General features: G+C 42.7%; 1 long non-coding RNA gene across 1 annotated transcript in view; it reads left to right on the top strand.

The window, feature by feature from the left end:
• LOC144827453 (uncharacterized) overlaps window positions 1-11,538 on the top strand; it is a 1,218,604-nt gene extending 1,207,066 nt beyond the window's left edge. The window contains exon 6 of the long non-coding RNA XR_013610193.1: window positions 11,468-11,538. This is a non-coding gene — a long non-coding RNA (uncharacterized LOC144827453). The remainder of the gene's footprint in view (window positions 1-11,467) is intronic.
• Window positions 11,539-18,946: the final 7,408 nt, after the last annotated feature.

Genomic DNA, 18,946 nt, shown 5'->3' with positions numbered 1-18,946 from the left:
TGCATTTCGGGCTCCGCCCTTCTTCAGGGGATCACTGTGAGGGGTAACGAAACACGGGCTCCGAAGAGTTCCCACTGTTAACCACTTCGGAGCCCGTGTTTCGTTACCCCTCACAGTGAACCCCTGAAGAAGGGCGGAGCCCGAAATGCATCGGGAATTAGTATAGCTGTGTATTCTATCTTGCATCTAAGCATGAAGCACCCAATGCTTATGAAAAAACGCATTTTGAATTGCGGATACGTTTAATTAAAACGTGAAACTTTGAATCTCACCATGACATTTGGATTATATTTGTTTATGGAATAAGACCGTTGCGTCTATCTACGTTGTGCTTCGAGAAGCTTCTCCCTAGCCAGGGGGAGGCATTGCATTAGTTCCTATTGAATTGTCGCTGTCAGGCCAGGCAACGACCTTCTCAGAGCACACTACAGATCATCACCTGCACACCTTTGTCATATTTACCCATCAGCTGTGCGAGTTCCACAACTTATTAGTAGATGTGTGGAGGGCAGGGGTCCGTGGGGATCCAGAGTGGGTGCTGTTCATGGCGGCGGTGACGTGTCCACCGTAGCGGGATTCCAGGTGGTGATGGCCGGCTGGTTGTCGGTGGTGGGGACGGGGGTAGTGTTCGTGTCGGTTCGCTGAAGTTGTCATAGAGGGCCTTGATTTTCTGATGATAGTAAGAGCTGAGCTTGTTGCAGAGTTCTTGGGATGGTGTGACGTCCGTGTCTTCGCTGGGGGGTTTGGTGAAGTGCTGTATGACGTTGAAAAGTTCTTTGGCGTTGGTTGAGTTGGTGTTGATCTTGTACTTGATGAAGGTCCGCTTGGTGTCCCTTATTTGCCTGTGGTATTCCTTCTGGGCGTTCTTGTGGTTGTTCAGGTCTTCCTTAGTTTTACGGTTCCGCCAGGTTTTCTCGAGGCATCTGTATGAGCGTCTGGCTTCTTGGAGTTCGATGGTGAAACAGGCGGCCTTCAATGGGCATTGTTTTGCGGGGTGGCGGAGTGGTGTGAGCTTGTCAGCGCAGCTGGAGATCCAGCGGTGGAGTTCTTTGGCTGTGTAGTTGGCATCGGTCTTGGCGCTGGGGGGGTCTAGGCGGAGGGTGGTGTTGAGGTGTTCCTCTGTGATCTTGCTCCAGTTCCTTCATGGCGGCAGCACATGCCTTTAAAGTTTCCTTAAAAGCAAACATTTACCACTGTGTAAGGTGGGAAACGACAACGGTTAATGTTCTTCAACTATTTAATACACCAATCAGTCCAAAGGTAGATGTTACTTTTAACTGATTAGGAAACAAAATATTTAATTGTGAAATTAATATTTCTGGATAACATGTTTGTATGGGGACATGTTCTTTACAGATCAATGATCACACTTTCTTGACCTGTTTCCAGGACAGCTCTGCAATCATTCTGTACCTTGAACTCTCCAGATATGCTTGGAGCTAGAGGCCAATCCATCTTTGGTCTGCTAGGTCACAGGATATCAAAATACAAATATCTTAGGCTTTTTGTTGCGGTAGATGCCCCTGAATGAGATAGGGTTACTCTAACTCAACCACACCTACTAGGTGGTTTATAGCCACGTGTTCGGATCTGCCCTTCAGCCACACTTAGCTTGCCACCAGAAACAGCCTACATTCTCCAAAACCCTAATGTGTTCAACAGCACCATTTCCTCCCCAACTTCAGTGAGATGAGTCATATAAGACAGAAATGCGCTCTACGACTTAGTTAAATTTGACTGCTCCTTTATAAAAGAAAACCCTGGCATTTGTGGTACTTTTATATAAGGAGGTTAAAGGGACACCTTAATAATAACTGAAAGCTGCTGTGTCTGTGCATTACATTTCAGCCTCAGGTATAAGTTTTGACTATTATTCCAGCCTCCTTCTTCAGGTACCTCCAAACAAGGCCCCAAACTTTCCCAGGTATCCCTCTGTTTTTGTAGGACTAGGTCCCCAGTTTTGTGTAGCTGGTTTATGAAGAGGTTGGCCAAACCCCTCTGCATTGTCACTCTATGCTCTCCGGACCAAGTGATTTTAGAGCTGCTTCCTCCCTCTTCTGCTTACAATAACAAAAAACAGAACTGAATTTGGCTGTTCATCATCACTAAAGGTCAAAACAGAAGAGGTCCTTCCTTTTGGGAAATTCCTGCAACATAACTCAGTGTGTTTGATGATAAGCCTGTGGGCAACCAAAGTCTCCATTTCACCTCTTCTAATCTCTAAAAATTTGTAGGTGGCTTCAGAAATGTATAAGGGACTTGTCAAGCAACATCAAAGCTTAGCATAACATGGTATAACGTAACACAACAAAGGTGTTTTCTTGGCTTATGAAGGTGAATCATGCTTGTACTGTCGCAGCTAATGTAATCTCTGAGCATAACATTCTTAAAAAAATGTCTGGACTGGGTTGTAGTCACACTGCATACCATTTTGAAGCAAACACTTATTTCCTTTCATAAATACAAGGTCTTTTTCAGGATTTCTTCAGTTTCATCCTCTTCCTGTGTCTCAGCTGCCTCAGGGGGACACATACATTCTCTCCTTCTCCTATTTATATTTTATTTATTTGTTGGTGTTTGTGGTAGTAGTGAAGGAAGGGTATTCATGTGAAATATTTTTAATTTTGTGTGTATGTTTAAAATTAATTTTTGTAATATCAAATGGGATTTTTCTATTACATTTAATTTATTTATCTTAAATAAAATAAAATTGGAATAATTTTGAATATTCTGCTGTTTCCCTAATTTTTTCCCTAAAAGTTTAGAAATTGTAACTATTTCTAACCCCTCTAAAGTACAAAATTTCCCCAACTGTAGCTAAGATTGGAGAGGGAATAGTAAATCTATCCTCTCCAAAGTTTAACACTTTTGCTACTGTTGTTAAGATTCGTGTGAAAATAGTGAATCTATCCCTCTAAAGTCCAACCCCTTCCCTCGGTTTTCTTAGGGTGTAGTGGGAATAGTAAACCTAACCTCTTCACAGTCCAACACTGTCCCTAATGATGCTTAGATTGGAGTTTATAGTCCAACATGGCCCTCCTTTTGCTTGTGTTGAAGCAAGAATAGTAAATCTACCACCCCCCTCCCGAGTCCAACACTTTCCCTGCTTTTGCTTACATTGGAGTTGGAATAGCAAATCTGACTCCTGCAAGTCCAACATTTTCTCTAGTGTTGTTCATTTTGGATTGATACTATTTTTTCATAAATAATACAAAATTGGTATTTATGTGATGTTGGTTTTCAATTTTTTAGGTAAGTTTGATATACGTTTTCGTTATACACATGTTTATTAATTAAAATGTTGAAATTATTCTTAATATGCTTAACGTTTTTTATTGTTTAATATTGTTTTTCCACTTTTCAATGTATATATAATTACATTATTATTTTGCAGTTTACCATTTTAAATATATTACATAAAATACTATATATATGTATTGCCTTTTTTGCCAATATTCTGTTTCAGTATATTTTTGACACAATATTTTGGTAGTTGACGTCCAAAGTATATAAACTCAATATTTTTGTTGATGGTAGTTTTGACACAATATTCTTGTGTCACAATATTTTTTTGTCATACAAGCTAGTTAAAGATATGTATAAGCTGTGAATCTATTTAAATTTGCATGACTTTTGTGAGGAAATGATGCGCTGTGACAGGTCCCACATTATTAAGATATCTTTCATCAGCAATCCAGGAAGAAACCTGGTGCAAGATATACATTTCCAAGATTAGACCTGTAGATGAAAAGCTTTATAACTCTGATGTTTAGCGATATTTGGTGGAATTGGGTATGTAAATTGTTTTGGAGGTTCGGTCTTAGCTACTGTTATTATCAAGTGAGTAGGGGAAATCTCTTTGAATTGCAGCCCGTATCATTGAATTTCCTGTTTATACCGGGTTTTTCAACAGATCTAGCAAATTGCGGCAAAGAAAGCTCAATAAATGTGCTTTCTCATTAAAGAAATGGACCAGTTCTTAACATTTGGTGACTGGATTTATAACTGTGAAAGAAGGGACATGATTGTTGGCCAAGTTAACAACATCAAAGAGCTGTCTTGGCCAATATCAGCAGAATCGATTTTATGGTAGCCATTTTACCATTAAACATGCATTTTTATGAAGTCCCCTAGTATCCCTGAGGTTAAGTAGGTGGAACAAAGAGGACAAGTGTCTCCATATTTCCTGCAGCAGTAACAGAGATTTTATTTCTTCATTTGAATTTACCATTTGATTCTTTTTAGCTCTCTGAAGTCATCCAAAGAAGACTTGCAACCTTCTACAAATACTGTGATAAATAAATAAATGTGTACATAAGTGAAGAAATGAATACATAATAATACAGTTCTTTAGGGAACCGTACAGCAGATTATTCGTATGGTTTACTTTTTAGAAGCACTAGATTTTCAAGAGGATCGTTCATCCACTCATTTAATTGGCTAGTGGTGAGAATCGCATTGTCCGTGGCAAGATAGTTTATTTACGACCTACAATTCTATGCAGTTGGTGTCCACATTTCAGTCTCCCACTACAAGATTATCTCCTTCTATGGCTGGCCAAAGACTTTGCTAAGAGTGAATCCCATAGATCACAGAATCTGGAAATAGTATAGTGAAACGACAGTGAGTGGGATTTTAACAGTCAAAATATTATCGGATGATTAAATCATAGGCGAAGCCTTTGATGTAAGTTTACATCACTGGTAAATAAAATCATTAAGTAGGAAATAGGTACATGTAATTGTAAGCTGTGTCATTGGAGTCACCCCTATGGAAGTTAAAGCCCTCTAGTAAAACATTTAAGTCAGAGAAAATTATATATTATTGCTTAACATGTTCAATGCACATATTGGTGAATGTTGCTCTGTCACTAAGAGGGAAATGGATCACATTTAATATGTTAGAGGTTTCATTTTATAATTTAATCGGTAAGCAAACCCTGGAAGGAGGGTTAATTCTCATTGGGAAACAGTTTGCAATAGAAGTCTTGTGGATGTGAATGGCACTCACACAGCCTATCTTCTTTAGTACAATTCGGGGATGTATGTAGAGTATGACACATAATGTACGCATGAGTCTAAAGGAAATGGCTGTGAATACCCAAAACAGTTGCACACTATGACAAGTGTGGGTGTTAATTATGCACATTGTACTTTACATCTGCTTTTGTCAATCAGGCTCAATGTGTTTGAAGCAAGATAAAGAAACCAATGTGCACCCGATAGGAAATCTCTCCCCAACTCCACCGTATGACACTTCCTAACTTGTTCAGTCTAGAAATGAGACTGACGGCAATACAAATGTATCGCAGTAGGCCTGGAATCAAATTTAGCACGCTCCTGACCCCACATTGGCCACTGCCTTTTCGGTTTATACCAATAATGCTGCACAGAATGAAACACAAACGTTATTCTCACGATTATAGTGCCCCACTGCCCACAATCTATAGCTATCCAAAGGTGTTTGTTGCTGTGCACCACCATCCTTCTTGTCCTGACCACTATCTCATACTTCCTTCTCCATTTACAGCATTTCTATTATAAATGCTATGTCAATCAAGTAAATGCACATAGTGATTGATGGATGCACTCTATCAGGGAAGTATTTGCTGCAGAAGCAAAAAGAAGATGCAATAAGATACTTGAAGGGTTAAACAACTCTTTTCTTGTGCTAAATGAGAACCCAAGCCAGACAGCGTTGTCAAGTTCTTAGTGCAGTCGATGGGTGCAATATCTTATTCTACCACAGACATCCTGAGGTTTTTCAGGCTTCATCTAAATCCATAACAGATATGTCTTTCCAAAATTAGGTCCCTCTGAGTTAACTTAAGCCTGCTATGTCGAAAGCATCTTTAGTAACATGTTACTCCAGCACATGATCAAGTGAATGGGAGTCTGTTATCAGCAGTCCACAACATCACAGTAGCCACCACAGTAGTGGCCACACCACACGCTCGTCCTCTACGGCCCTGATTATGGGTGGGCTGGAGTCCGCCCCCTGGAAATACCTCTGCTTGTGCGGGGTTCGGAATTCCACACAGTTTACTGCACCTGGTTATTACATGCATGTTATTCCTCAAAACTCTGAAAGGGTGCCATTTACCAGAGACAATAAATTCCAAATCCCGGTTAGTAGGATTTTATCAAGTACAATAAATATCACCTTCACTCTAGTGCATTCTTAATCGCGGTCTGAATGTGTTTTCCACTCCTCAGCCCTCACATTCAAGTCTACAAATGTTTCAATTCCAAAGACAGTGATTTGAGTAATTTTATGATAAAGCGCACGTCCACCCCCTCGGCAATACTTTGATTAAGCACTAAAGTCACGCTACCAGAGTAAAAAAAATTCTGCTACAAACTCAACTTCTACACTTGTTGGAGGAGAGATTCTATATCATTTTGAATATGATTGTGAGGAATATATGTATCACCATCCTGGCCAAGAGAGTGTTCTATAAAGTCAGAAGTGACTAAGGAGCACATGCATAAAAGGTTTTTGCGAGTGCAAACGGTGCCATTTGAAAAAATCAGCTGTTTGCGATTGCAAAATGGCCTTTTGCGATGCATCAAAGTGTTGGGGATGCTCAATTTAGGTAATCGCAATTTTTTGCGATTTCCTAAATTGCAATTGCATTTATAGAATCGCAATTTGCGATTCCTTAAATGCAATGCAAGGACCACTTTTAGATAGCGATTTCGCTATTTCGGGCCGCAAATTACCGAGCAATTAGTATGGTCGGTAATTTGCAAAAACTTTGAAAAATGCACTAAAGTGCATTTTTCAAAGTTTCATGTTGCACATATACATGCCCTTGGGGCATGTGTGTGCACAACATGGGTACACATCACAATTTCAGGGGTCCAACAGGGCGTTCTTTTGCCACCTTTGAAAATGCAAGCGCAATTTGTGAGTACCTTTTGATACTCGCAAATTGCGTATACCGAGGTGCAGAGGTGAAACGACGGGACTGCACGCTGCTAATACCAGCACGCAGGTGGCGGACCAGGTATTGAGACCGTTTTTGAGCACGAGCCAATTCAGTTCGTGCTACTCGGAGATACATACCTGATCTGAATTGTGCACGAATACTATCAAGCTACCCAGCCATATTTAGGCTGGGACAGAATTATAACCAGCCAGAAGGCATATAATATTCGTTCAGATATTGGAAGCCCTGAGGAAGTCGCGGGTGTCTTGTCCCGATCGACGAAACACGGGTTGGCTGGAGTCAGAACAAGAAAATATATTAAATTACGTATTCTGTTATTGCATGTGTCGTGAACTCCAAGTGATTTACTTGTCATAATCTGTATATTGTGGTGTGCCGGGGCCTGGTACAAAACTGGCTCCTCTTTGACCTGGTTCTCTTTGTTTGGTTCCTTCTGAGCCTGGTCATTTTGGTCCAGGTCATCTTGTCCTTTTAGGTCCAGCTCTTTGGTCTTCCTGGCTCTGTCTGTTCTCACCCTGTTCCTGCTACCACCAGGCCCTGGCCTTTCTGCCCCACTTGGTACTCTAGCCCTGGTCCTAAGGGCATGGCCCATTTGGCACTTCTGAACCTCTTCCTGGTCCTTTTTGGTTCTCATTCTGTTAAACATCCTTGCTCTGAACCTGGTCTTCCTGGCTCCAGTCCTTTTAGTTTCCTTAGTAATAGCTCCCTCATCTTCCTTGCATTTCATGGTCAGCTGGTCATAATCCAACTGCTCCTAATTTTCCAAGTCTTCCAAGATCAGGTCATGATACTCCCGCTCCTTGTCCTCATGCTCGTGCACCAATGGATCATGCTCCTCCTTTTCTGGTCATCCTGGGCCTGGTCAACCTATTAATTATCTATCTGGCTATCTTGATCTTAGTCCTGTGGCGTGGACCTCTAGGGTGTGGCCATCCCAGGTCTGATGTCTATGATACTCCCTTTCCTCCTCACCCTGGCCCTCCTGGTCCTGGTATTCGAGATCCTGTTCCTCTGTGCCCTGATCCTCCTTGTCCCCCTAGTTCTTTGTTGCCTGGTCCTCTCAGAACCTTTTCATCCTAGCTTTATTTGTCTGTGTCCCTAGTCTCACCTCCCTGGCATTCCTGGCCATGGTGGCGGTATTCTGTTTTTTTGAAATCTTTGCCTTCTCGAGATTATGTGCCCCATGACCATGATACTCTTGGTTCTGGTCCTTTTAGTTTGGTTTCTCCTGGAGCTAGTTCTCATGGACCTTATCCACCAGCCATCCTAGACTTAGTTTCCTTGCTCCTGGTCATCCTGGTTCTTCTTGTCCTATTGTGGTTGTTTTCATATCCTTGCCTTTTGGCAATCCTGGCCCTTCTGGCTCTGTACTTTTCTGGTCTGCTTGTCCCTGGTTACCTTGTCCTGGTCCTCCTCAACCTGAACCTCCTAGCACTGGTACCACAGGTCCTGGTTATCTGGCCTCTCATGGACTGGCCTTCTTAGTCTTTGTTCTCCTGGTTTAGGTTGTACTGGTCCTCTTGCACCTGTTCCCTGTCCTCTTAGTCCCACTGGTACTGCAGCCATTGACCCTGGCCTTCTTGATCCAGGCTCTCCTGGTGCGGGGCCTCCTGAGCCTCGTCATTTTAGTCCTGGTCCTCCTGAACACTGCTCTCCGGTCACCTTGGTCTTCCAAATTCTGGTTGGCCTTTTTACATCTGATCCTCCTCATCTTGGTCCTAGACCAGTTTATCCAGGAGCAGAAGTATTAGGAACAGGCAAACCAGTGGAATAGATAACCCAGGGGTACAGGACTTTCTTAGTTGAATATTAGAATAACATAACTATTTGTATTCAAAATTTAGTCTACTATCTTTTCATCTATAGACAACTTAGCTTAATTCATGCACTTACCTTTATATAAACTATTGTATATTTGTGTTTGCATTTACTTTCAAATGCTTCGTACATGCTGCATCCCCATTACGAGATGGCCCCTACTCTACCATTGCCTAAATGGCCTTTTTTCTTCATAGCTGGCTAAACAGAGGCCTCCTTCACACTATTTATCCAGCCACCATTCAAATAGTACACTATCTCAACTATTTAGCCTTTGACCGGCAAAACAGCAGAAATTATGTACTAGTTTGCTGACCTATGAGTAAATAGCAGAGGTTATGTACTACTTGGCCAGCGGTCGGGTAAATAGTCACTTCTGTGCTATAATGGGGGGCTACCGCCTATTGGCATATTATGGGCATAATATCTTGTATGGTGGACATACATGGAGTAATGGTGTCCTTGGCATGTGATGGAAATATTGCCTGATATAGTGACCGTATCTGCCATACTGATAGCCCTGGCATTTGCTGCACCTCTTTGCATATTGTGTGTATCTTTGTGTGAAGCTAACCTCCTTGATTTGTTGGGAAACGTCTACTGTCTGTGGTGAGCATTCCATACTTAGACTAATAATGCTTCTGACAAGAAACGGTCCTCATGATGATTACTGGGCATCCATAACACTTGACGGCTACCACGTACACATGATGGACATGCTTGTAATGGGGTTGTGATGTATGGACATGGAAGACAGGCTCTGCCCAAATGTGACTGTAGCGTGCATCTGGCTTACTCTGGTTAGAGTGTGTTTGATAAACATGACAAACTGATGATTGAAAGTGAAAAGCTGCAGTTTTGGGGAATGGAAATGCTATTTTTAAAATATGGCAATTGTTTGATGGAATATAATTTGTTTTACTTATAGTAAAAAGCTGATATTTTCGGAACAAAATGGGTGCAACAGCAGGCTGATTGTGGACAGAAGAAATATATTTCTGAAGTACATGTAAACTGCTATTTAAGTAATAAATTGCTTCACTTAAATCATGTCCCTCAATCCCAGTGTGTGGGTGGCATGTACAGTTTTTTTGTATGTGTGGCTTCCATGGTTTCAATAGAAGGTCTAGCAATGTGGTAGCATTTAGTTGGGTGCTTCTCTGATGCTTTTTCAGATGGTGCCAGAGCAGACGTTTAAGGTGGATAAGCAAGAATCACACCGTGCTAGTAAACACTGTCTTTATCTGCACTCTGTATGAGGCAGGGGAAATCAGAGTTGTGCATCACATCACTATATTCCAAGAAGGAGGGAGTGAGAAGTGATACAGGGTTCGCTCACTTTCCCAAACATCTAACCATTCAAAAACAACAAGAGGAGAGCCCTCTTAACACCAAAGGGGATCCCCTTGGCGGGTATGGAGAGGCTATGCATGGTAGAGGTTCCTTCCTGTTGTTTCAGATGGGACGGCAGCAATTTTTAACAGATGTTATGTCAGTACCTGCTCTTAAATAATGCCTGGGGCGTTTTAGCCTTACCAAACTGCTAAATCCATTTGGCAACTATTTACTAGCAGTGTTTCCTGGTGAACTCATTAGGGTGAAAGAGGCTGTTTCCATAGTCATGCTCAAAAAAGAGGCTTTTCTAACAAGGCTACTTCTTAGGCAGTGATTTAGACTTTGCGGGCAGCCTGCCGTCCATTAAGGTGACGGAGGTCTTTCCTCTGCCTCCCTGCCTGGACTACCACCTGTCATATTTTGAGATCTGTACCCTCAGTGGAACCTCATGATATTGTCTCCATTGAGGGCACTGAAAGTTTAGTGAGTGGCCACCATGTTTCAGGCAGTCACTCAACAAACTGAATTGTTTTCCGAAACCAAACTCCCAAACTGGTTGTTTGTCATGGTCAGGTAGGTGTCAGGGTCGTTTATTATTTGATGGGAGTTTGTTTTTGAAGAACAAAAAACAAATGACCTGGACACAGTGAGAGTTTTCTCTCAGGAAGTGAGGGCCATTTTTCTATATTTTGTTTGCAGGCCTATCACGGCTTCTCTAGTGATCTAGAAGTGCATTTGAACGTCCGCTCTGCGTGGGGTGGGTTGTTTCATGTACCTACACCAATGGGCACAACTCCGTCGGGCCATTGATGTAGGATTTCTGATGAGAAGCCAGCAGGGAATTGCCATCGGGAACATGAGCGTCCACCCGACTCTAAGAAGAGTGGGCAGACCATCACTTTGGCGGCCGGAGTACTCCGCTACATCTGTCAAACTCTAAATCAAACCCTTAGTATGGTATCCATGTAAAATCAAGTGGTTCAATGATAAGTTTCCTTCAAGGATCCCTTAATCCCATCTTCAGGGCTGCCTTGTCATTTAGCACAATGTCTGCTAGCAGGTATTTAACCTGTTCTGTAATTTCTCCTCTTGGCAGATGGACTGTGACTCAAAATAGGTTCTGTTAAGGGGGTAACTCAGGTCCCTTCAACCACCGCCAATACCTAAAGAGCCCCCAACCCTTCAAGGGGTGCCCTTTTCAGGCAAATGCTAATGAATTTCCCTAAGATAAATGAGACTTGAGGGTCCCTCGTTACAGTCTACAGGGGGGCCCTGTCATTTTGTGTTAAGCCACCGCTTTTCTTATTTATGAGCTGCAGAAACTCAATATTTATTAAACCTCTTGTTTCTGATTTTTTTCAGAACTGTATCAAGAACACTCTAAAATCGGGAGCAACTGCTGGAATCAAGAAGAGTGCAGCCTTTCATGCAGTGAGTCTGGTTTTGCAAAAATATGTGTTTCCTTACACGTTTGTAGATCTTTTTCCCCCCCAACCCTTCTTATGCTGGTGGTTGCAATCTTTGTATTGTGTAGGCTAGCGCTAAGGTTATAATACTGCAGCAGATAAACCTAGAATTGAATAAAATAGATCACTGCTCCAGCGCTCAACTTTAAACGGTAGATCAATGGCAGCTGGTGGCATTTGAAATTGGTTAGGCGTAAAATACTTACTTATGTAAGGGCCCTGAGGGGTAATTCTAGGGAATAAAACCCCACCAATTCTGTCCACCCCTACCATGAATACCAATGACCTTTTTTTGCTTCTGAGGCATATTAATTTGCACCTGCTTTTTACTTAACATGATTTGCGTCACTTAGAAATTATGGTGGTCATTGTGCACGGTTGCGCCCTTCCGATATATATATCTATTAAGGGGGCTTGTCTATTTTTATATCTTTCTGATATGTGTATCCCACACCTGCCATCTGCATACTTGATTCGCTTTCGTGCAAGTTACTGGCCTGCTGTGTAGGACTTTTACAGGTAGATTCATCAAGCATTTTTGCGAGCGCAAACGGTGCGAATCGCAAAAATCGGCCGTTTGCGCCCGCAAAAATGGCATTTGGAATTCATCAATGGTTCATGAACTCGCAATTTGAAAAATCGCAAATAATTGCGATTTCTCAAATTGCGATCGCATTTAAGGAATCTCAATTAGAGATTCCTTAAATGCTATTCATGAACCTTTTAAAAATTGCGAATTCGCTATTTTCTGCCGCTATTTACCGCGAAGTCTGACTTCGTGGTAAATAGCGAAAACTTAGAAAAATGCACTTTAGTGCATTTTACTAAGTTGTATGTTACACACACACATGTCCTTTGCACATGTGTGTGCGCAACATCAGTCTACATTGACATTTCAGGGGTGCTACAGGGTGTCCTTTGGACACCCCTGGCACCCTTGAAATCGCATCCTTATTTGCGATTAGCAAATTGCTAATCGCAAATAAGGAATACCTCCCCATTCATTCCTATGGGCCTTTAGGCCCATAGGAATGAATGGGGAGTTATTCCTTATTTGCGATTAGCAATTTGCTAATCGCAAATAAGGAAGCTGTAGGAATCGCAATTTTTTTAGCGATTACTACATGAATCCCGTTTTGCGAGTCTTTAATAGCGATTCCTTAATAATCGCTATTAAGGACTCGCAAAACGGGACATTGATGAATCTGGCCGTTAGTGCTTTGTGGAGATTTTAGCTGTGCTTGTAGATGACTTCTGAGAGGTGCCTGATTTTGTTGAACAGTACCACCCATGCGAAAAAGTGGCATGGGGCAGCTCTAGTGCCTAGGCCAGTCCTCAAATCATCCTGATCATTAGTTGCAGAGGCTAGCAGGGTACAAGTTAAACCAGATCTGATGTGCCATGAGGTTCTGTGGGCTGGTCTTTAAGCCACTAGGTTGGTTCTTGCATTATATACACCTTCTGCTTTGGGCACCAGGGAGAAGCGATTCATTACAACAGACCTCATGCGCTGCGATGACCCGGCTCTTAACATCATGTACATTTGCAGCAGAAAATACCAGGGAGCACTAATACGTTAAACTAAACCTCATGTACTGAGATGATATAAAGGATAGGCTTCTGTCCTCTAGTGGCCAGGAGCCTATCTCATATATCAGTCAGCATCATTTACAACAGCATGGAGCAGTAGTGGATTAAACCAGACATCATGCCATGCAAGACTGGAGGGGAAGTGACACGGTTCAGTCAGCCTAGACAGCCTCCCTATTTAAATTTACCAAACCAAATGATGTGAAGAAATCATGCTGACTAAATGCAGTGACGGCCGACCACGACCAGGTGGTGTGGTGTTCCTCAGTCTTGTGGGATTGCTTTAAATTTATATGCACTAATAATAGTGTGTGATATACAATTGTAATCATGTTACTACATAAGCAGACAGGTTCAATATAGGTGCAATCGAAAATAATTTTATATAATGTATGGAAGTGAAGTTATTAGTGTGTTTTAGCTAGGCCATATATCCGTGGACAGCACAGCTGGACAATGACTCAGTGCCTGCATCATGAAGTAGTTCCCTGATGAAGCCTTCATTGCCTGCGTGGATTGGAACCGACGCATCGAGTCTTCAGCATCAACACTTGCTGCCTCCTAGGTACTTTTTAAGCAGGACCTGCGTGGGTCCTGTAGCCGGCTTGCCCTCTATCACGGTCAGCCTGAACTTTAGATTAATCTCGGTCCAGCGTGATCCCAACTAACCACTAAGTGTTATTTGCTTCTAAGCACTTCTTTTTGATTTATTCTTTAAAAAATCATACTTCTGGTTCAATTTATTGTTTTTTTTCTCGTTTTAGTCTTGTGTTACTCATAAAAATATGATCTATTTTACTAACCCCTTCTGGTGATTTTAATGTATTACTGTGTGTGTTGCACAAATACTTTACTCATTGCCTCGTTAGTTAAATCTGACTGCTCTCTGCCAAGCTACTAGAGAGTGAGTACAGGTTATCTTTTAGTGTGCATCTGGCTTACTCTGGTTAGAGTGGTTGATTCCTGTTTGGTCAGGGTTCATCACTCTGCTAACCAGAAACCCCAGTTAAAACATTTCTTAATACCGAATCCTGTTCCTCATCTGCTAGCGCCTGTGGTATCTCACTATCTAACAAATCTACATTAAGAAATTAATCAGAAACTCATGCATATGGCACTGGCTACTAAAGTATTTTCTTCTCTGCAAAACATCTTGAATGTTCAATAGCTACCCTATGATTCCTCCTTAATTGGAGTTCCTACAATGGATAGCTTAAGCAAATATGTATCAGTTGAACAATGGATAGAATGATGTTCAAACCCAGGTAGCAAATCCAGGGTGGTCCATGAATCATTGCACATTCCAAGTAAAATCCATGCTAATGGACAAAACACTCAATCTATACAACTGGACCCATTTGACTCTGTGGCATTAGACCCTTCTCAAACCAATCCAGTTGACCCACTAGGTCTACTTATTACTACATATAAGTTATTTTCTCCTCTGGCCACCACAGCTAAGCAGGGTTTTAGAAGTAGAAGCCTTCTAGTTGGAAAAGTGATTAGAAAAGGCCTTCCTTTGACTATCTGAGTTTCTATGCATAGCTTTTACCCCTGCTAGGTCACAGACCATCTTTCATTACTTAGAGCCTTTTCCAGAGGCACTAACTCCAGCCATCCTAGAAGCAGCAGTTCCATCTGTGGTCCTCTTCTTCAGATTTTTCTGTTTTACTACAGGGTCCTCACTGCACAGTTACATAGAATCTTCTGGTGCTACATAAAAAAGAGACAAAGGAAATGTTTCATGTAGTTTACTCCCCACCACTGACCAGCATTTACCTGAAATGAATTATCGGAAGCAGAAAGTGAAATCTCTGTCTATTTGGAGATACTGAGGGAGCAACCGGGAAGAAAAGGGCACATTTTGCTAATATGGAGTACCAGGTAGATGGTATCAAGCTCAAATAGGAGAGCATGGAGTTCAGCCAGCACAGAATTAACCTCAGGATATCAGGAATTAAGTACAAGAAGAAGGGGACGATGCAAGAAGTTTGATATTGGGCTCTTCACTCATGCTTACAGTTAGAAATTGAGCCTCTAGTTGGCAGAGGTATGCACCCTGTCCAAGCAGGGACCACAATCCTAGTCAGGGTAACTCACAACGCAGTCCTAAATGTTTCTGTGCCCACCCACTGGTAGCTTGGGACAAAGCAGGCAGGTTTAACTTAGAAGACAATGTGTAAAGTGTGCAATAATTCACACAACAACACAGTAAATGCACCACAACAATACTCTACAACAGTTCAGAAAAATAGAGAATATTTACCTGAGGAAAACAAGACCACAACGATCAAAGTACTTGGAGGGGGCCCCCTCAGCCTCCGGACCAAGTCAGAAGCTCATAGCCTCTGCCCGTACACAGCGCCAGAAGGGTCCCCCTGGTGCTCGGGGCCCCACAGCACCACGGGCCTGCTGGGGCTTTTGTTATGCCGCTGCCTGAGGCATGGTCAAGGGGCTACTTATATTGGTGGAACAATCAGTGCTGCAGGTCCACTAGTAGCATTTATTTTTTTAAGCCATGGGTGCATGTAGTGCACTTTACTAGGGATTTATAAGTAGATAAAATATGCCAATTGGGTATGAGCCAATGTCACCATGTTTAGGGGAGGGAGCACAAGCAATTTAGTACTGGTTAGCAGTGGTAAAGTGCACAGAGTCATAAAGTCAGCAAAAACTAGTACAGAAAAACGGAGGGAGGAAGACAAAATGTTGGGGGAAGACTACCCCAAGGTTCTCAGGTTTAACACTTATCCAAATGGATTTCATACCATTTTGCAAACAAGTCCAATGTGCACATTGGTTTTAATGTACATCTAACCTGAAAGATTCAAATCACCAACCATGTTGAGCATTCTCCTAAACATCTCAATGAATTACCCCTACACAGTGGTTTTTCCAGACACACAAATTAGGCTCTATTTGGTATTTACCTCCTTGCAAGGGCAGGAAGGAACTCACACTCTTGAAGGATGGCGTTTCGTCAGTAAGTGTGCTCAAATTGGTGTGGGACAGGAGCGGTTGAGACCACTTCCCGGCATGAGGAGAGCAAAGCCGGGCAGCGGTCTCACCTTGAAGAATGTGTGACTACAGCGAGCCCCTCCTACTCCTGTGAGTAGGGAAATACCCTAGAATAGGACTTTTTTTTTTAAAGGGGATCCAGATGTTCCTGATGAATGCCTTATTGACCCAACACTGAGGGCGAAGGTAAATCGTCTGAAACATGTTGACACATTTTGCAGGAAGTAGGGGTGAACAGGTCATAATCATCTTCTTTCACCACCATCCTTCGCGTTTTTTAATCCGGGCCTGGTGATCCAGGAATAAAGTGGAACCACAGATACACCCAAGCTAGTTTTAACATTCACAAACTGCACATTCTTCGGTGATCCCACTATTTTATGTTGGTATTGTCTTCCCCTCCCTTGTGCTCCACCCAAGGTGTTGGTCTGCACAGGAGTGTCAGTTAACAAGCCGGATGATGCATGTCTCAATTTGTGAGTGAGGGCTGTCTTTTCACACAGAGCACGTGCGACATACACTAAATGATTGAACCTCAACATACATTCCTACCTCCCTGCTGTGTGGATACTATTATTAATTGAATCTACTTTAGTTCTAACCTATAAATAGTAAATGTATTTGGTCTCAGATAGATTAAGCTACCATGATAGATCTTTGGCCAAGGTTACACAGCTGCATGTAACTCTGCTGAGGCTGTGTATAGGGTCTTTCTCAAGGAATGACTTATACTGTTTCTATGGCGGGTGGATGCTATTTCTGAAATGAGTCCCATTGGTAATGTCAGGGGGTGGTCACGAGTAATTAGGGGGGTGAGCAATGTAGACAATGTACAGTGAACTACGGCTACCCGAATTGCAGTTAAGCTAAAAGTCTGAAATTTAGGGATGAATTCCAAGGCCAGACAGCAGATGGCAGCAGGACTGGTATCTAATCACTACCCAGATATTGGTTGTTTCCAAGAGATGACGACAGCATGTATTGATAGAAAGATCTTTGACAAGATGGGCCATCACTGAATTTAGGGGGCTTGCAATGTGCATTATGAAAGTAGTGATTCATGTGCTAAGTCATCAGTCATGCCAGGATCTTCAACAGACCTGTGGGTATCAAAGACACCCGAAGTAATCTCCCTTGGAGTGAAGGAGTCACTCCCCTGAATTTGCAGGCACTGCAACGACTCTGGCTGGTCTGCTGCTCCTGACTTCCCACGGACTTCGTCAGAACCCCTGGGACCAATCCCCTGTGCACTGCTTCAACTTGCCATTGCCAAGGCTTGTTGGCTCTGCACTCCAGAGATATTCAAGCTACAAGAAGCTCCAGCCTCCAGCATCTCTTCCCACCAAGATCAACGTCCTCACCACACCCTCTACATCATAGGCCTTCTTCTTTGGTGAGATGCTGAAGGTCCTCTCGCGACTCCTGTACCTTCGGCCTGTGGGTCCTCTTGAGAGTCTTTTCTTGCTTCAGTAGGCTCACCTGCTTAATCAGGGCCTGCTCTGATTCTCCTGCACATGGTTAGTCCATTGGATCGTTCTGGTCCTAATGTTGCTCCTTTCGTCATTTTCCACGTCTGTTGTTGCTGCAAAGGCTTGTTGGTGCTTATGCCAGACACCGACCCACTGGTACTCGACTTGCGACGTAAGATAGCTCATGAACAGCTCCTGGTCTTCCTCAGCATCACCTGGTCCTCACAGCTACAGCGACAAGGTCACGTCAATACTCCTGCATCTTCCATCATCAGTGGTCATTGCTCTTCCGTGCCTCCTGGTCACCTTGGAGTGACATAGACGTTGTCTCCCCTCTGCTTTCAGGTTTTTCTCTTCAAGAATCAAGCCTTAGATAGCACCAAACTCTTACACAGTCCTCGCCAGTGGCATCTTTACTGAAGTCCTTTATTGTGGTCTACGGCGGTTTCCAATGTCACTTCACACATATGCACCCAACTTCCCTGGTGTAGGTATCCTGGTTCCTGGGGCATTGATGGGTGGGGTGACTCTCCAACCTTCTGTCTTCCATGGTGTATCTTCAGGGTTCACTGGGAAGGGTCCTTCTCCTCCAAAACTGCAACCGCAACTTTCCCGTTGACTTCTATTGAGTACACAGCTGTGTTTCCACTCTACTCACGGCCTCCATGGGGTTCCTGGGTACTTACCTTGGGTGATTCCTTGTGTCCTCAGCTCTTCTGAGTCTCCTGATCCAAGTCCCAACTTCGGTCGCAGTTTGCATTCCACTTTTAGTATATGGTTTGATCTCTCCCTGGAGACCAGTGTATATTGTGCTTACTTACCTGTTTACAATTAAAGTATTGTGTGCATTTGTGTTGATATCTCTGGGTAGGAGACATACCAATGTGTTAGTGAGTGTTGTGTAATAAATAGACATATTTTCGTAACTACACTATGTAGTTCTTTTTCATTTAACCTACACTACATGATTAGATATGGTAATCCAAGCTGCTTAACACTCCTTCTGGACTAAGCCTGAATGGCTGCCCTCCACAGCTACTACTTAGACAGCTTTCTATGGTTGCTTAAGACCACTAAAATCTTCGTAAGGGTTGTCTGGATTAGTGCAAGGTGCTTCACTTAAATAAGTGTGCACCATATACTAAGCCAGCCTCCTACAATCATCCATTGGTCACAAGATGAAGCCAAAAGTGGTTCAAACTTCACTCCCTCAGCATCAATGCTAGGACCACGACTATCAACTTTAACATCCATTCTAATGGATGATGAGAGCATATGGGCTGTAGAAGTGGGTCTTT

Source organism: Lissotriton helveticus, chromosome 4_1 (genome assembly GCF_964261635.1).
Source record: "Lissotriton helveticus chromosome 4_1, aLisHel1.1, whole genome shotgun sequence".
NCBI classification, from domain to species: Eukaryota; Metazoa; Chordata; class Amphibia; order Caudata; family Salamandridae; genus Lissotriton; species Lissotriton helveticus.
Note: the sequence above shows the minus strand (reverse complement) of the source record. Positions and strands in the feature narration are given on the sequence as shown.